Source organism: Micromys minutus, assembly GCF_963924665.1.
Source record: "Micromys minutus genome assembly, chromosome: 1".
In the NCBI taxonomy this organism is placed as follows: Eukaryota; Metazoa; Chordata; class Mammalia; order Rodentia; family Muridae; genus Micromys; species Micromys minutus.
This window is the reverse complement of record NC_137969.1, coordinates 216,262,148-216,280,174: the sequence shown is the minus strand read 5'-3', so window position 1 is coordinate 216,280,174 and position 18,027 is coordinate 216,262,148. Positions and strand designations below refer to the sequence as shown.

General features: G+C 38.8%; 1 long non-coding RNA gene across 3 annotated transcripts; it reads left to right on the top strand.

The window, feature by feature from the left end:
- Positions 1–217: 217 nt before the first annotated feature.
- On the top strand, positions 218–8,032 carry LOC308438471. Of its 3 annotated transcripts, XR_013975594.1 has the most exons (5): positions 218–306; positions 4,840–4,957; positions 5,570–5,654; positions 6,006–6,100; positions 6,693–8,032. It is a non-coding gene; the product is annotated as an uncharacterized lncRNA (long non-coding RNA). The 3 variants fall into 3 exon arrangements; XR_013975593.1 differs by lacking the exon at positions 5,570–5,654; XR_013975595.1 differs by having other exon boundaries at positions 5,570–8,032.
- Positions 8,033–18,027: the final 9,995 nt, after the last annotated feature.

Here is an 18,027-nt window from a genome sequence, read left to right as displayed (position 1 = left end):
GATAGAGGATTGAGTAAGAGAGCCCAAAAAATTGATTGGAAGAGCCGACTCCGGATGTGCTTGACTGAACACTGATTGGAGAACAGAGGGGTCAGGAAGAGCAGTACCGCACGAGGATTGGGCGGTGGCGTGTCCCATGGAAACGGAATCCAGAACTGCAGCCAGGATTTTGCAAGGGGGCGGAGCCGGGTCTTCCCCAGGCGCTTGCGCCTAACCGGTTTCCCGGCGCCATTTTGTCCCGGCAGCAGCAGCCCGCAGCTCTATCCCATTTTCTGTGTCTAGACGGAAGGAAGCGGACTCTATCTGGTAGGTTTATTTCAGTGTGGCACCGACTTACCCTTCACTCCAGGGCAACGCCTAGCGAAGGGTTGAGGAGTCCCGGAGTCGTCCGAAAGCTCTGTCGGAGGCTCCAGGTGTCGGGTGGCCTCGCGGGTGGCGCAGCTTTGGGAGCACCGGAAGCGAGGGCGGCCATGGGAGCCTCTGTCCGGCGGCGGAGCGTGGCTTGGGGGCGTGGAGGAAGGGGGCGAGGTCGGGGGCGCACGTGTAGTTTACTAAGGCGGCCCTTTGCGCCCTTTTACTCGGGATGGCGAAATTTTACTGACACTCTTCCTCCCGGAATAGCTTTGTCTCCTTTTAACATGCATTTCGGACTTGAGGTCACCAGGGGCCCAAGGTGGCAGCCTCCTTCGTGAAGGCGGAGGAGGTGTGGTTTCTAGAAACGTCTTGCGTGGGGGAAAAGTATTTCCTCCAACTATGAAGCTATGAGGAAACGTGGAAGCTCTGGCTTTCGGAATGCTGGGGAATGCACTTGCCAGGACAGACGCTGCTGTCACTGTGACCTTAGACAAGCGCCTCTTGTCGCTACAAGAGGCGTATGCTATATGATCTTTTCAAAGAAGGTAGTAATGGTTCTGGAAGAAACGAAAATTTCTTAGATGGAAGGATTCTCTAGACCGGATAGACATGGATTCAATCATCAGCACATGTTAAGTGACACAAAACTTAACAATTGGATAACAGCTCATGCACTAAATTAAGATGTGAAATGTTAACAGCACCAAATTTGCCCAACTGAGTAGGTCTTAACTGAAGCCATATCAACTTTTTCCCTGTAGACTACAGCCAAACACTAGGCTACGTGACTGGTTGCTGAACGGTGTCTGTTAATTCAAGCTTTCAAATGAGCCAGTTTAGTTAGCTTCCTTATGTTATGCCCAAGAGAAATTCACAGATATAACCATCCTTAACGTTTAAGCTCCCCCAGTCTGGTGTTCTCCTTTCTGAACTTTGGGTTTTTGAGACAGGATTTTGGTGGTCCAAACTAGTCTGGATCTTGTCATGGCCTTAAAGTAGCCAGGTAGCCAAGGATGACCTGAACTGTTTCCCCTGCCTCAGCTTCACAGTACACAGTGCCTTTTATTCTTTTATTCTTAGACTTGTTAACACTCAGTATTTTACGTCAGAATCTGAACTTTTTTTTTTTTTTAACTCCCCCACTCTGATTTAAAAGTCTCTTGAGTCAGGAAGAATTTTGGCTTTCTGTTGACGTTTTGTTTTGTTTTCTAAGAAATTTACATGTATACTGCTGAACTCTGCTTGTGGTAGTCGACCACACATAATTCCACTATCAAGTTTTAAGATATACATAATTTATGCCAGTGTGCATTTGAAAATTAATGAAAAATAAAACAAAGGTCTCTTACAGTTTCTCCACCAAAGTATATATTAGTTTATTTTGTATTCATGGGATTCAGAATGTTTTTTAAGATGATTTTTCTTTTAAAGATACAGATGTATTCATTTTTTTTTTCCCTAAGAAAAACATTAGGGCCCTCAGAAGTAGTTTCTCTATAAAGCACATTCCATGGATATCTGGGATAGATGAATCATGATTTAAGCTTTGGTTTGGGCAGCATGGCAGGCAGGTGACCTCCAGTGAACTACTGTTTCAGCCCCATAAATCTTAATTCTAAAGAGCTTTAGTGCTTGCTTTTCTGTGATAGCCACAGTAAGTCACTTGAGTTTTACAAAAGGCTGTGCCTAAAAACTAGCATCAGTGGCTACAATTTCAAGGCTTCTTGGTTTTATTTTACAGCCCTGCTCTTCTTTAGAGTAGATTTTTCAAATCTACTATGCATGCGTGCGTGCACACACACAGCTGTAAGTCCATTTCGTACTTGTTCTTGTTACTTATTTAGATAGAGTTCCTCTTTCCTCCCAGCTTAGCCCATTTTTCACGCTGTTCGCTAGGCTGGCCCAGAACTCAAGACTCTAAGTCTCCTAACTTAACTTCAAACTACATGTGTAAACTTAATAGTTTCCCAAAAGTGTTTATTTTTTATTTTGGAGTAGTTGAGGCATTACTACATTGAAACATTTTGCTACACAGAAAATGACATTTAGGGTTACTAAAAACAAGTTATTGCCTTAAAGCCTCCCACACTCCTATGAGTAGATCCCCTCAGGACTTTGGTAGCCTTATAGGACAATTTACATAACTTGTCACCCTACTTCCTTGACAGTCATTTGGCTCTTCTCTAGTTTGAGGCCCTGTTTGCAAAAGGCAAACTATTTTGAATCACTCAATCATTTTGTACCTAGTATGGGTATAAACATAAATTGTATACATTCATGAAATAATAAGATAATGTACTTTGTCTAACATCAATTCTTTTCTGAAAATGTTTGAACATTTTGGTCTTCAGATTTTTAATAATACAATTTAACTGATTTTTGATTGTTAATAATATATAGATTTAAAGCTAGGAAAATGGCTTAGTCGGTAAGTGGGTTCATCTTGCTGAATCAGCATGAGGCTCTTAGTTCAACTCCCCGCCATGCATATACAAAGCTGGGTGCTAGGCATGCCTGTAATTCCATTCCTTGGTGAGTAGGGGCAGAAGGATCCCTGGGGCCTCCATGGCCAGCCAGTGTAGTCTGTCAATGAGCTTACAGTTTTAGTAAGAAAAGCTGTTTCAGAAGTGGAGAGTGATACAGGAAGACACCTGACGCCATCAGCCTCTTGGTCTCTGCGCCGTATGTGCTTATGTGTGTTCACTGTTCACACAGTATGAAGATTGAGAAAACCCATTAAGAATAGATCAGCTGGGCCTGGTAATACAAGCCTGTCATCCAGCACTTTGGGGGCATTATATAGACTTACAGAGGCTACCTGAATCCGGAATGTTTGGTTTTAGTTGTTATCATTGAGCTAATTACAATAGGTCTGGTAACAGTCACAGTTTACTGAACCCTCTCTAAGAAAGATTAGAAGAAAAGAAATCTCGTTGTCCTGTCCCTCAGATTCACAGGAAGCAGACTTGGATAAAGAGAGGACTGAGATGTGGAATGCTGAGTTATAAGTGGTAGACCAGAAATTAGAGGATCTTTTAAGTCAATTATTTTGCCTTCTGCTCATTCTCACACAGGAATTCATATGTCTGCAGAGAAAAGATAGTATCTTAAAATAGATATTTCTAGCATATAATCAGTAAAAAATCTGAAACCTATATAAAAAAGATTTCTGACTTGATTTTAAAGGGAAGAATAAGACTTTGTCAGTATCAGACCCAGGGGAGATTATAATGCCTAACACTAATGCAGAAACTACCTCATTATGGGTAATCAACAGAGATTGGCAAAGAGCTTGCAGTAATTGGGGGCAGGGAAGGAGAAATTAATAACAAATACCTCATAAGCAAGGAACTTCAGTTTATAGAAAGAACTAATTGGATTCTTCTGAGTACAGTAAGAGGAACACCAGTTTCTAAAGCTCCTACCTTTTATCTAGATGCCAATAAATTAGGAATGGTGGGTTATAAGTCAGGAGATACAAGTAAAGTAATTCAAGAACCATATAATTCAGCTCAAAATCAAAGCTATATGCTGTTCTAATGGTTCTATCAGATTTTCCAGAATCAATACAGTCACAGACTGACGATATGCAGAGAGGGTTGTTTAGCGTATATAAGCTGCTGAACTTATTCCAGATGATTCAGAATTAACTTTGTTTTTTATACATCTACAACAGGTAATTCAAAACAGATCATTCATTATATATAATCCATGTTCAATCTCATACGGGTTTGCCAAGACCATTGGCACTAGGAAATCTGTAGACCAGTTATTAATAGGAAATGTATTAGAAACTTCAGTTTTTCATAAAAGGCATTATATAAATAGAAATTTAAGAAAAAAAATTTCCTGTAACCTGGTGACAAGCCAAGGAAATTATAAAAAATTGTCCTGATTGTTCTTTGTATAAATCATGCTCTAATACCTGTTGGAAGTAACCCTAAAAGTACCTAAGGAAATTAAATTTGACCGGTGGATGTGTTTCATTTTACAGAGCTTGAAAAATTAAAGTATGTACATTATACAGTTGATACCTTTAATGATTTTAATGGTCTTCTGACTTAAGTTCTGAAAAGGCTGATTTTGTAATTACACATTTATTAGACGTTTATTAGTCATACAGAGTATAACTGATAATGCGCCGTCATATATATCCAATAAAATGTAGCCTAAAACATGTTAAAGGCATACTATTATAATTCTATAGGTCAAACAGTTGTGGAAAGATCTAACAACACTTTAAAGAAGATTTTTATAAAACAGAAGGGGGATATGAGATCACCCAGAAATAGATTACATAACACTTTATTGATTTTAATTTCTTTAATATCAATGAGACAGGTAGCACAGCTGCTGAAAACCACTAGATTTTAGATATGACTGTTGGATAAAATCAGCCTCTATACTTTAAGGCTATGTTAAGCTCAGGATGGAAGTCAGGAAATGTGTTGCATTGTCTAAAAGACTATACTTTTATTTCTACAGGAAATGAAAAGCTGTGGATTCGTTCAAAGTTCATTAAGATTAGGTCTGACCATGGAAGACCTCCAGAAAATCTTGGCTGCTGATGTGGAAAAAAAGACCCAGAAGAACAACAAAACAGGTGACTCAAATGCTGGTCCCCTCATGTAGGAACAGCTCAGAAGACTGGCTGAGACATGAATGTCCCTGTAATACTCAGTGAATCTTGTTGGCTATTGGGTCCTCATAACTTACTACATGTCATTCTTACATTGCATGAATTGGATTTATAAAACCCTTTTAGTTATGCAGTCCAAACAGATTTATAATGATTAACAGATAAGCATTTACCTGCTCAAGCATAGAGCATAGAATTATCTTTAGCTGATACTGCACATTCTGTACATCAGTTACTGCAGAAATGTCCCTGCAGTGTTACCAGAGCTGGGGCAGGAGTTATGATGAATTTCTGAGCAGGCAAAAAGACACAGAAGAAAGCAAGAGGAGCCGGAAGCAGTGAGAGCCATGTGGAGACGTGGGATGGTGAAGTCAGAAGTTAGCTAGCTGAGAGAGACTGGCCTAGCAAAAGACCAACAGCTTTAATTTTCCACAAAAATCAAAATTATCAAATTTAATAACAGAAGTTCATAGATTCCATTGAGAATGTAATTAGCTGACCTGTTTGGTATTTTTTATTGAAAAAAAAGACTTTTTTTTTAAATGCTTGTTTTCCCCCTTTTAAACATTATTTCAGGAACTATTGGGCATGTGTGGAGTTGAAAGGACAGTGGGAGGGCAGGTTCTCTCCATCTACCGTGCAGGCTGACACTCAGTCTCAAGTAAGCAGCCTAACAGCGAGTACCCTTCCCTACAGTCATCTCCTCATCCATAGACTTCCTTTTTTTATTAACACATTTGTGTGGTCCTGTTTTCTGGATTGTTTGGACGTTTTTTGAGATAGAGTTTCACTTTTCTGGGCTCAATTTTTGAATAATATTTTTATTATTATTTTTTTAATCACAGAACACTGAATGTGTGTGTTTGGTTCGTTTATTCTTCTTAAAAGCCTGGTATATAAGAAGTCTGATGAAGAGTGTTCTGGGACAAAATAATTTTTAATAAATAAGTGTATGCTCTGCATCTTTAAGGTAAAACATGAGTCAAAATTAAAAGAATTCTTTGTCTTTCAGAATAACATTGACTTTTGTTGTGGAGGAAAAGCACCAAGGTGCTTCAGTTCTAAAAGATGTAGGATTTGTTACACTTACTGAAAACTTTGGTTCTGGTATGTAATTTTTGTCATCCTTAAGCAAATGAGATTGGCCATGTTATATATGTGTGCATGTATATACATCAGGATTTGTTGAGAAGCAGAATTAATTGCTGGGTCGATTATAGCTGCTTCTCAAATGAGTGAGGGGCTTTTTGAGGGGATTACATAATTGTAATCAAACTTTTATTTTGGGCACCAGGGATATAGGTCTTGGATTTTAAGAGTGCTTTATCCAACATATACAACAAGGCTCTAGGTTCAAAAACCAGAACCAATTTTGTTGTTAATATTTAAAGTATACTCTGTGGTGTATGTGTGGATGTCAATATGATGTGGTTTTTTTGTTTGTTTGTTTTGCCCTATAGAATTTTGTTGATGGTTTTAGGACCACCTGAATGATGGTTTTTCATTCACAAGTAATTCAAACTAGAAGGACAGCATATTTCAGGATCTGGATTAAAGTAGATCTGGGTTATTTAATGACATTCTTCCAAAGATGTATGCCTGGGGAGCTGAGTGTAAGATATGTAACATGATTAAGCATAGAAAGTTAATCATGAATACTTGGTTATTGTTTGTTTTTTAATTTTGTTTTTCGAGACAGATAGTAACTCTGGATGTCTTGAAATTCCTCTGTAGATGAGCCTCAAACCCAGAGATCCTCCTGCCCCTACCTCTCCAGTGCTGAGATTAAAGGCAAGGACCATCATAAAAGGAACATAGCAGGCGAAGCAGAGCATTTGTTGTGGCTGGTCTTAATGCATGTGAGTGTATACACAAGGTCCTCAATTGTATTTTCAGTACCATAAAACAAGTCAGAAGAAACAGGAAAAGTTAGTGTACATTCATGAAGGCTTTTAAGGATAATGATCTTAAAAGTCTTTCAAGTTGAGTGGAAGACTAAGGATGATTAACAAACACTATTTCAGATTGGAAACACGTTGGGAAAGGATGCCAGCAAAAGATGGGATCAGAAGAGTTAGGAGGCCTGTGTTGTCAGAGTTGCTGGGATGCTATATGCAGCACTTGCCCTCTATAGACTTTTAGATGGTTTTGAGTCTGAGGTATGAACAAAAAGGTGATTTTTATTTTTTGTTGTTGACTTTTGAGATATGGTTTCACTATTTATATCCTTGGCTGGCCTAGAACTCACTACTGTAGACCAGGCTAGCCTCAAATTCCCAGAAAACCACTTGCTTCTGCCCGTAAATGCTGGAATGCAAAGCATTGGCCATCATGCACATATTTTTTATTTGGCTTAGTTTCTCAGCTTTATAAATTATATACATTTTCTTTAATCCTTCATTAGCCTTTTTAGTCTGGGTATTTTTGGTTTTGTTTTGAGACTTTGTTTTGATCTCATTGAGCTAGGGCTGGCATGCTGCCTTAGTCCCTCTGTGGCCCTAGTGCCGGAGTTACAGGTATGATCCACTGTACCTGGCTTTTTTATTATTACTATTTTCTTTTTTATTCTTTTCCCACTGATTCCGCCTCTATTTTGATGTATTCTATTGTCAGTGCCATGTCAAGGGTTTTCCCTCTCCCCTCCAGTGAGTCTACTTGGGTTTGCTTACAAGTATGTGGGCATACTTTCGGTGACATTTCCTCTTACCAAGCATTAACTATATAAGTACTGTTAGAAGTGAGACCCCATAAGACCCTGTCCCTTCCTAACAGGATGTTGACAGGGCCTGTATTGTTCACATCTTGAGTAGAGGATGTCATAGAGTTTAAGGGTGCAACAATTCAAGTGTTTCATATTCTTAGATTCTTTCTGCCTCTTCCTCATGTACCTGAGCCTCAAAGTGGGTGATATAAATATCCCATTGAACTGAGCGCTCAGCAGTCATGTTCTCAGCTTAGCAAGCCTTCCCGAAAATAGCTAATGAAATTATATGTTGCCATGTATGGGAAACAAACAAAAATCATATAAAATGCTGTAAATAGTTCAATCAAGTCTGTGTTATCACAAATAAACACTGTTTTCTTGACGTATCCTAGGTGTCCTGTGTCTTTGTTCAGAATCGCACATCTCTTGGTGGTTTCACTTCCCCTTTCCCCAGGCTGAGACTTGGTACCCATCCCACTTTGCAAGGAATGTGAATGCTGTATGTCAGTGAAGTGTTAAGAGCTGTCACAGGGACTCAGGAAACCCAGGTCCATTCCCTTACATTGACTATTGGCTAGATATATGTCGGTCTTTCCTACCTACAATGCTTACCCAATTAGAAGAAAATTTAAAACTATGCTAGCAAAGATAATAGTTGAAAATTTAAACCAGAACCTGAGAAGCCTCTTGTGAAGAATTGTACTCATTGTTAGCACCTGTCTTGTTCATTCCTGCTGCTGCCTAAGCTCCACCTGAGGCCATACAGACCCCTGAAGGCTACTAAGATTCTCTTACTAGAAATCATCCCAGAGCTGCCTCCTTTAACTTTATATATTCAGGTTTGAAAGTACCAGAAGTCAGTGCTCCCTGCAAAGACCATCATGGTACTTAGCCACTGTTGAAACTCTCAAGAGCCTTTAAAGAGATCTAAAAGGCCCTTATTAAAATGCCTGATTTGCATTCCCAAACACTGCATAGACTTTCACTTTGTATGGGCACACTATTGCCATAGTAGGTTTCTAGATGTAGATGCTACATCCTTGATTTTCAGGACTGGTCACCATCCCTTCAAGTGTACTGCTAGTTGCCAAGGATTTAACCATCTGGCCTCATAGGAATGACTTCAGTGGAGGCAAGGATCAGAATTAGCTAACCAATGCCAGGATAGTCAGGTGTCAGGGAAGGCTTTCATTTGGAGGTGTTAACAAAATTCAAACCTCTCATTGCCCATTGGGTCAAGCCAAGCATATCATGAATGCATTAAGGTCATAAAAGAGCTGCTTTTTACCTAGTCTTCCACACACCAGCTTCTTAAAAACTCAGATGTAGAATAGTCCATTGATGGTAGTAACTGTCAAGGAAGGTAAACCCTTTACTGGTTATTGTGTAATGATAATTCTGTCACTGTGTCCTTCTCTCTGGCTGCTGTTAAGCATCAACATCTGGAACAATATACATATACAATCTATGCCTTTATCTCACTCCGTGTAAATAAGAGGGATTAATTCATTTTGGAAGAAAAAGGTAATATAGCAGGGAAATCCTGGAACATTTAGAAGCTATACTGGCCCATTGTGCACTGTTGGGAATCCCAGTAGAGAGAGTACTACATATTCCCATGAAATCACACAATAGTCCATGGGCCAAACTAGTAGCTTCTAGCTCTAACTGCAGCACTGTTTCCCAGCCCTGCTGGAGACTGAAAATGGAAGCTCTCACTCCTGCTGTGAAGCAATTCCATCATGGAACTCATGTCACCTCTATGCTTATGTTGGGACAACACTTAACATTCCTCCACTCTTTGGTATATCCGGATCGGTATGAACGTGAAACCTGTACCCAGAATAACCTGCAACAGACCTAAAGGCCTTCTCTAGAATACAAAATGTTAGTGGTGGATTTCCCAGCACTGCCTCCAGTCTGAGACTGCTACAAATACTACTACAAATAGGCTTTGTGTGCATTGTCTCAGGCTGGGTGAAAGGTTTTCTTAATCACATGGGAAAGGCTTATGAGGTAGCCTTTTCTTAAAGGAGATCATTCCTCAACTTGGAATTTCTATCACTGCAGGATCAGATTTGTGGCCAAGAAAGCATGACTGGTAGTTAAAAGGTTAAAGATCACCTGGATATTAAAAAGGGCATAAGGTCCTCAGAGCTGGGCTCAGGGAGCATGTGAGTCAGACATTGAAGCTACAGCTAAGCAAACTGTCAAACACATAAACTGAAATAACCGTTGCCAATTGTTCTCTTGATTATTAGACTTAACCCTACCAGACAGAATTCTTTCCTTAGGAAATTATAGTTACCCTCCTCCCATTGTTAGCATGTGGGGATATTAGCATAATATCACTTTAAGATAACACAAGAAGGTACTTGACTAGGCCATAGCCAGTATACATCATAGATGCTGGAGAATTGACCCCGTTGAGCCTTATAATGAACTAGGGTACACTAGAATTTGCCTCCTAAAGATTTCAATGATATGAAAGAATTGTCTTGCTTAGTAGGAACAATGATTTAACATTCCATTTGGAAGTTTAACATGCTTGAGTCAAAGTTTTTTGGGTTTTCTGTTGTTTCGACTGTTTGTTTTCATTGAGAGACAGGGTTTCTTGTAGCCTTGACTGTTCTGGAACTTACTCTAGACCAGGCTGGTCTTGTCAAGCTTCTGCCTCTCCAGTGATGGGATAAAAAAAGCATGTGCCACTACCATCTAGCTCTGGGTCAGAGATTTTATACTGTAACTATTCAAGAGAACCAATGGTGTAGGGCCCCAGATTGTCCCAAGCCAAACCCCCACTCATTAATTTCTGTTAATTCAGGCAGGCTTGGGACATGTAGATAATGACAATGGAATGGCAAGCTCCCAAGATCACACTGGATATGTGAGAAGACAGCTTATGCAGTGCCCAAACTGGTTGGGGTCTTGTGTGCTGGGTTCTATCCACACCTAATCATTTTTCCTGCTGTGGAGGTGAACGTTAAGTAATACAGTCCTCAATACAGGCATATGAGGACTGAAGATAGAAAGCAACATGCTTTACAGATTGGGATTGGAAAGAAAATCATTGACCCCAGAATGTATCAGTCATTATTGTGGTCCAGCCAAATGAATGGATGGAGGGGATCTGGGGACTACTGTTCCTCATTTATTTGTTAAATTACATCATCGGATTACAGGAAGTCTTTAGATTATAACTAATGAGATGGCAAGGATCTTGATATTTTAGCCAGACAACAAACAGAAATGCAGTGCCATTTACCAAAGTTCATTGGCTTTAGACTATTCACTTTCTCTGAAGAAGTTGTTCATGGGAAATTTTGGCTTTAGACTATTCACTTCCTCTGAAGAAGTTGTTCATGGGAAATTCAAACTAAGCAACTATTGCTTAGAAATAGATGATGGAGAAGTTACTAAAGAGATGACATGAAATGTGGAAAGTTGCTCATATCCTACACAGACTTGGAATGGCTAAAACCCAGATAGCTTGTTTAGAGGATGGTCTTCAACTTTGGGGCAATTCAATCCTTCCTAAGTGGCAGGCTTTCAATATTAGGGGTTTTGGGAGCATGCACTTGAAATCTTTCACGGCAGAAATGGAAATAGAAGTGCTGAGGGTCACTGGCCAGCCATTCTAGCCTAATTGGTGAGCTCCAGGCCAATGTAAACCCTCACCTATGGATTTAAAAACAAGCACACAATCTGGTATATCACCTAAAAATAAACCACTCGAGGAATTAAGTCATATTAAGAACATTCAGGGATAGTACACTTGAGACTATTCACACATTTGGAATTTTTATTAGACTGTTTCTTGTCTTTTTAAAGATTCTATCAAAGGAATTTTTGATAATAGATGATATTTTGCAGATATTTACTATTGCTAGTAGTAAATTGTTAAGAAAAACTTGGTGAAGTCTGAAGGGGTTTTTGTTTTGTTTTTTGCCATTTGGATATATAGGCCATGTGCCTCAGTAAGTTACCGAGTTCAGAATCTCACTCTCTATGCTAGTTTTTAATGTAAACTTGATAAAACCTAAAGTCACCTCAAAAGAAAACCTCAACCGAAAAATTGCCCTTACACAGCAAAACCCAAATGAAATTGCTTCCATCGGGATGGCCTGTAAGCACGTTTGTGGGAATTTTCTTGACTGTGAATTGCTATACTTGGGCCCAGTCCACTGTAGGCATTTTACTATCTCCTGGGCAGTATTTTTGAAGAAGCTAAGTATAGACCGGAGAGTGAGCCAGCATTCCTACATGGTTTCTGCTTCATTTCCATTTTGAATTCCTGACCTGACTTTTAGTGAAGGGCTGTGTCTTAGAAGTAGAAACTGAATTTAACCCTTTTACTTCTTCTCCAAGTTGCTTTGCAATAACAGCAAACTAGAACAGCACCTGAGTCCTTTGGTTTTACTCTCAAAGCCTTAATGGTTCTGTGCATGACACTAGGCCTAGTAATAGGAACTGCATGGCTTTTATTTTGAGGATATTTGCTTGATCTGGAGTTGGTGTGAAATTAATTGGTCTTGAGAATTAGAAAAATTGAGAATGCTAGGAATAGGAATAAGTTAAAATTCCAGGTTTATATAGTACAAATGCATAGGTCTAAAGAGGCAAGTCTATAATCTTAGATGAAAAATTCCCAGAATTGGGGCCAGTGGGATGGTTCAGCAGGTAAAGGCTGATCCAGCAGTCTGGCACACGTGGTAGAGAGGAAACAAGCTGCTGTTGTTCTGTCACCTGACATGCAGCATGAGCAAGCACACACACAAAGTGTGTTCATATTTATTTAATTCCCAGAACAGTAATTCTGCAAGACAATAGTATTGAATATGCATCCTAATTCAGAAACTGTAGATTTGAAAAACACGTTCAGATCATAAGCTTGTACTCATTGCTGGGGTATAGCACAGAATTAAATTTTACTTTGAGTGTTTCATTGCAGCTGGGTATTTGCAGCTATTAGTATTTTAAGATTCTAATCTAGCATCTCATTTCTTCAGATAGGAATTTATAAGCATATTTCTTATGTCCATCTGTCCCTAAAAATTTAAGAATCCTTGAGAATCAAAAATACCAGACTTTCACAGAATAATTTTAGTATTTGCAAAAGTTGCTGGTATTCTTACTGCATAGAAACAAATTCTCAGGTTTTAATGTCCCACCTACCTTAGTTTTATCGAGGGAGGGAGAGGGATTGGCAACGCTAGTGGTTAAGCCTTGAGTAGGAGAGTGTTTTCCCACTGAGGCAGGATCTAATTGCTCTTATTAACTGGAGTAAGAGATGACTCAAATGAGAGTAAAACAAGATTGCACGGAGGCAGAAGAGGGCAGATCTCTGTGAGTTTGAGGCCAGCCTGGTCTACATAGTGAGTTCCAGGAAGACAGGCTAGGGCTCTGTAAGACATGTTGTCTCAGAAAAAAAGAAAAAAAAAAATACCCAGAAGTCCTGAAGTCATGTATTTTATATAATTGGTCTCCTTCTCATCTTTTGATCTTTTTATTTGACACTAAGGATTTTGATGTATTGGTATGCTGTTAAATGTTTTGTGGTGGTTTTAGTTTTAAGGGTTGTTTTGTTGGTTGGGTTTTGTTTGCTTTTTAGTTTGCTTTTTTGAGACAGAGTTTCTCAATGTAACCTTGGGCTATTCTGGTACTTACTGAGATCCTGGCACCACCACCTAGTTATCCCATTTTAATTGTTATAGCTTAAAATTTGAGATATAAATCGCCTACTTAAGGACTTAGACTAAATTATCTCAAATACTAAAAGAATACTCCAATTTCTCTCAAACCAAATGAGTTTTGTTTTTCAAAAATCTTTATTTTTTATATGAAATTGTAAGGTGCTTCCAGCGTCTATATACTTTTGATGGCTCTAATGAAAAGTCATGTCCTGTTTCTTACTTCATGTCATGATATTAAAACCAATTTGCTGGTTACCTCCCAGGTTTGAAGTTCTATATTTTATCATATAGTCAAGAACACACTAGGCTGTTCAGTAAATTTTTTGACCACAAATTTTGCTTCTCTTTCTCGATGTGTACTTCCTGTTTTGTCAAATTTCCATTTAGGGAAAAGAATAGGCTTTAAGGGTAAGCAAGTTTGAGTTTCACATTTAAAACTTCTGCAGTTCACTTGGAAGCCATCCAGATATCTGGGGCAGGGAGGAGGGAAGCACTTTACTTCTCTAATATAGTCTGTTTTTCAGAAAGCTTCATTTGGCTTTATGTCATGAGACCACCAGTAAGGAAATGAAACGTTTCGTCCTCAGTGTTCAGTATGCAGTTTGCCACCCTTTAGGCTTTCCATGTCAAACATGTCCGAGTTTGTGAAGGAATTATGTTCATGTGAAGGATCTGTGTTGCTTCTAGGTCCTGTGTCCTGTGTAGACTTCCATAAACTTACAGTACTGCATTCAGCCGCATATATTCCTCTTACAGTAGGTACAAGTTAAAGTTCACAGAGTGGAAATGGGCTTCATTTCCAATCTATGTCTTTTGAATGTGAATCACATTGTGAAGTTCATTAGCAACTGAAATAGAGCTGCAAACCAATTATTTGTCACCTTTTAACCCCGAGATCACCTAGCAAGGTACTAACAGCCAGCACAACCTATTTTTGCAAACCAAATCCTACTTTTCTTGCATTTTGGAGACTTGCAGCACCACTCTCTTACAGTGGCAGAACCAAGCTCCTCTCTAGAACTTTCTCTGACCAAATTAAAGTAACCTGGTCTGCTTTAAGTCAAAACTTTTTTCCATGGCCCATCAATAAAATAAGAAAAATACTTTTTAATCCCTGACCATTACTGAACAATAATGTAATTTCGTCCATGTTGTTCCCTGGCCTCTTGTCCACCTGTGTTTGAAATGTTCTCCTAATATGTTTGTAGTGTCCGTCCTCTCTGGAGTACCTAGGTGGAATCAAAGTATTTGAACAATTTTTGGTATTTTTTACTAGATACTTCTCCCTCCCTTTTTTCCTCTTACGCACTCTTACTTGTGAAATCTCTCTCCCCCAGATTGTTTTGAGACAAGGTTTCTGTATATCCCTATCTGTCCTGTCCTTAGACCAGGCTGGTCTTACACTCAGAGGTCTGCTTGCCTGTCTCCCAAGTGTTGGAATTAAAGGGGTGCACCACCACTACCTGGCTTGAGATATATTTCTTATAAAATTAAAGTTGATAGCCACCATCCTCTACTGTTTTACCATGTTTTCCTTAATTATAAAAAGCATTATCTGTTAAACTTTTTCTAATAATCTTTCTGTTGCTCTTTTCCTAATGTAATTCTTAGTTCCCCTATAAGACATAGCTGTCATCATACTAGAGGCAAATCAGGAAGATCCCTAGTTCCTGAGATACCAAATAGCATTTGCATCAACAAAAAGGCAAATTAAATATTCTACAATAACTACTGACTTAATGAGGGCTCTGTAAGTTGATATTTGGGCAATTCTTAGCCCACAGCATTGTTCTCCTGCCCTTTCTTGTGAGCATCTCTCCACCCTAGTGTTTAGCTTAAGGCTGTACTAAAGTAATTTCATTAAACCCAAACTCACCAAAAAAGAAACAAATTAGTGATTCTGCAATATTAGTGTTAAAAAAAATCAAGTATTTAATCAAAATACAGATCTCAAGGCTCATTTTCCAGCTGCTGAACTCCAGTCTGTAGAAAGCTCTGAAGTTGGTGGTCTTAGAACTAGTTTGGGAAACATAAGTTCCTCCCACCTCAATTTTGGTTTTGTAATCTTGTGTTAGTCACAGAGGCAGGGCATACATCTATGATATAGAATACCTGGGGGCATAAGAGGATCACTCTGAGTTTGGGACTAGCCTGCCTACACAGGAAGAGGGTTTCCCCATCCCACAAGATCATTTAATCTACGGTTTCAGTATCATCTCCTCAAGTTTTCTGCCATTCACTACTGGCATTTTTTCTTTATTCCAAATTCACTTACCAGAATTCCAAGTGTCCAGGAAACTCCTGGATTCCCTTTCTTGTTTGTTGGGATTTATATACTCCAGTTCTCAAAGCACACATTTGTAGCTGACTGTATACTTAAATATGCACAATGCAGGCTGTGACAACCCTTGGTGGTGCTTCTAAAATGTTTCTGCTTTTCTGAGAAAGACCTTGAAAACTTTTAACTTAGTTGCAGTGGTATACATTGTAGAAGTCCAAATACTCCCTTAAAATTACTACTGCCTACTGATGATCAAAGCTTCCTGCCTAATCTAAATTTAAAAGAATTTTTCTTGTAAATGTTTTGCCCGTATGTAGGCATGTGGGCCCACATTGGATCACTTGGAGCTGAGTTTACAGGTGGTTGTGAGCCATGTGAGGTAGGTGCTAGGAACTGAACTCTAGTCCTCTGCAAAAGTAGCAAGCACTTGAAACTGTTAAGCCATCTTTTTAGTTCCCAGTGTTTACTTTTTAAGAAAAATGTTCTATATGAACCAGAAAGATAAGCACAGTAATTTATCCTTCAAGGGGTGAGATGATCAAAAAAGAACATTTTAATGTTCAAATAAACAAAGCACAATAAATAGTTACCTTTTCTGTAACACAGTTCAAGTTGAATAGACAGTAGATCATCTTGGGTTATGTGAATGAATGCCTTTTCCCCTGTAACTTTTGAAAATAGCCAAACCATAGGGAGCAAGATAGCAGCTAGCAGTTTCATCAACGTAGGGCTTTTCAGAATATTTTATAAAGGGTAAGGATCGGTTTATATTTTCTGTCTTTACTCTTTCATGCTTTGACAGTTCGTAGTCAAGTGAAGTTGAACTAGATGTCTATTTTTGTTTTTTGGGATAGGGTTTGTGTAGTCCTGCCTGTCCTGGATCTAACTCTACTGACTAGGGTGTCCTAGAACTTATAGATATACCTATCTCTACCTCCTGAGTGCTGGGAATAAAGGCATACATACACCACCACTGCCAGCTTAGATAAAGTTGTTTTTAAATCTGGCCATGTATGGTAATACACAGCACGTTTTTTAATCCCAACACTTCACTCAAAGGCAAAGACCAGCATATCTCTCGTGAGTTCAAGGCCAAGGGGAAGAGACCCCTCAAAAAAAGAAAGAAAAGAAAATCCACTCTACCTTGCATAAACTATAAACCAAAGTTTACTAAAGAACAGATTAAGAGTGCAATAACATTGACCCCAAATGGAACATAGGTTAGCAGTTCTATTAGTGTCTATCCTTAGTGTCTGTATATTTAAGCTTTTAAGTGCAGCTGATTATAGTATGGTAAAATATAGGAATGCCTTTAATGCACACTTCCCAGATTCATCCTTCGATTAAATGTAATTTGGTGGTGGCATACACCTTTGAGCCCAACCTCAGGAAGCAGGGGCAGGCAGATCTCTCAGTTTGAAGCCATCTGGTCTACAGAGTGAATTCCAGGACATCCAAGGCTACAGAGAAACCCTGTCTCAAAAAACCAACCGAACAAAAGATACAGATATTTCCATCACTTTGCAAAGGTGAGTTTGATTAATTTTGTCTTACCATCTCCCAAATCACTGATTTGTGATTCTAATTTTGCTTTTTGTAAAATACCACATTAGAGTGTTACAGTAAGGATCAGGCATCTTGAGAGTTTGTATATACATGCCAGTGCATGTGTGTGGAGTTCAGGACAACTTTCAGTCATCTGTTCTCCACCAAGAATTCTAGAGTTATCTGCATTGTAGCATGTGTTTATAGAATGTTTTATATATATAAATTTTAATTTTGCCACTTGCCTTACAAAGGAAATTGTTTTGGAGATATTAATAATCTAAATTCAACTTTCTTTTCCTTTTTTTTAAGGTCATTTTAACAAACAGAAACAGGACTAGGTGTGGTGGATACAGAGGGAAGGGGATCTCTGAGCATTCAAAGCCAGCCTGTTCTACATAATAAGTTCCAGGACAGGCAGGGCTTACATAGGAAGACAGACCCTGCCTCAAATAAACCAAAGATAACAAAAACAAACCAAAAGAACTCTTTCTTATCAGAAAAAAAGTACTATAAACATTTTATTATGTGAAATATTTAAACGTGATTTGATATTTTAAAGTTTTTGTTTCAGATGTCAATATCAAGATAATTTTCAGTCATAAGATATTTATGCAGTCTGAAAATAAATGTTGTCTGTATCCATGTCAAACTAGAATATGTCACATTTTCCACAAAAGGCTGATTATTCCTCAGTAGTGGTTACAGAATGTCCCTACATTAAACAAAACATTATACAAGAACCACAGCAGAATATGATCATTCTAGTTAAAGAAGGCTGGAGAGATGGCTCAGTGGTTAAGAGGACCTG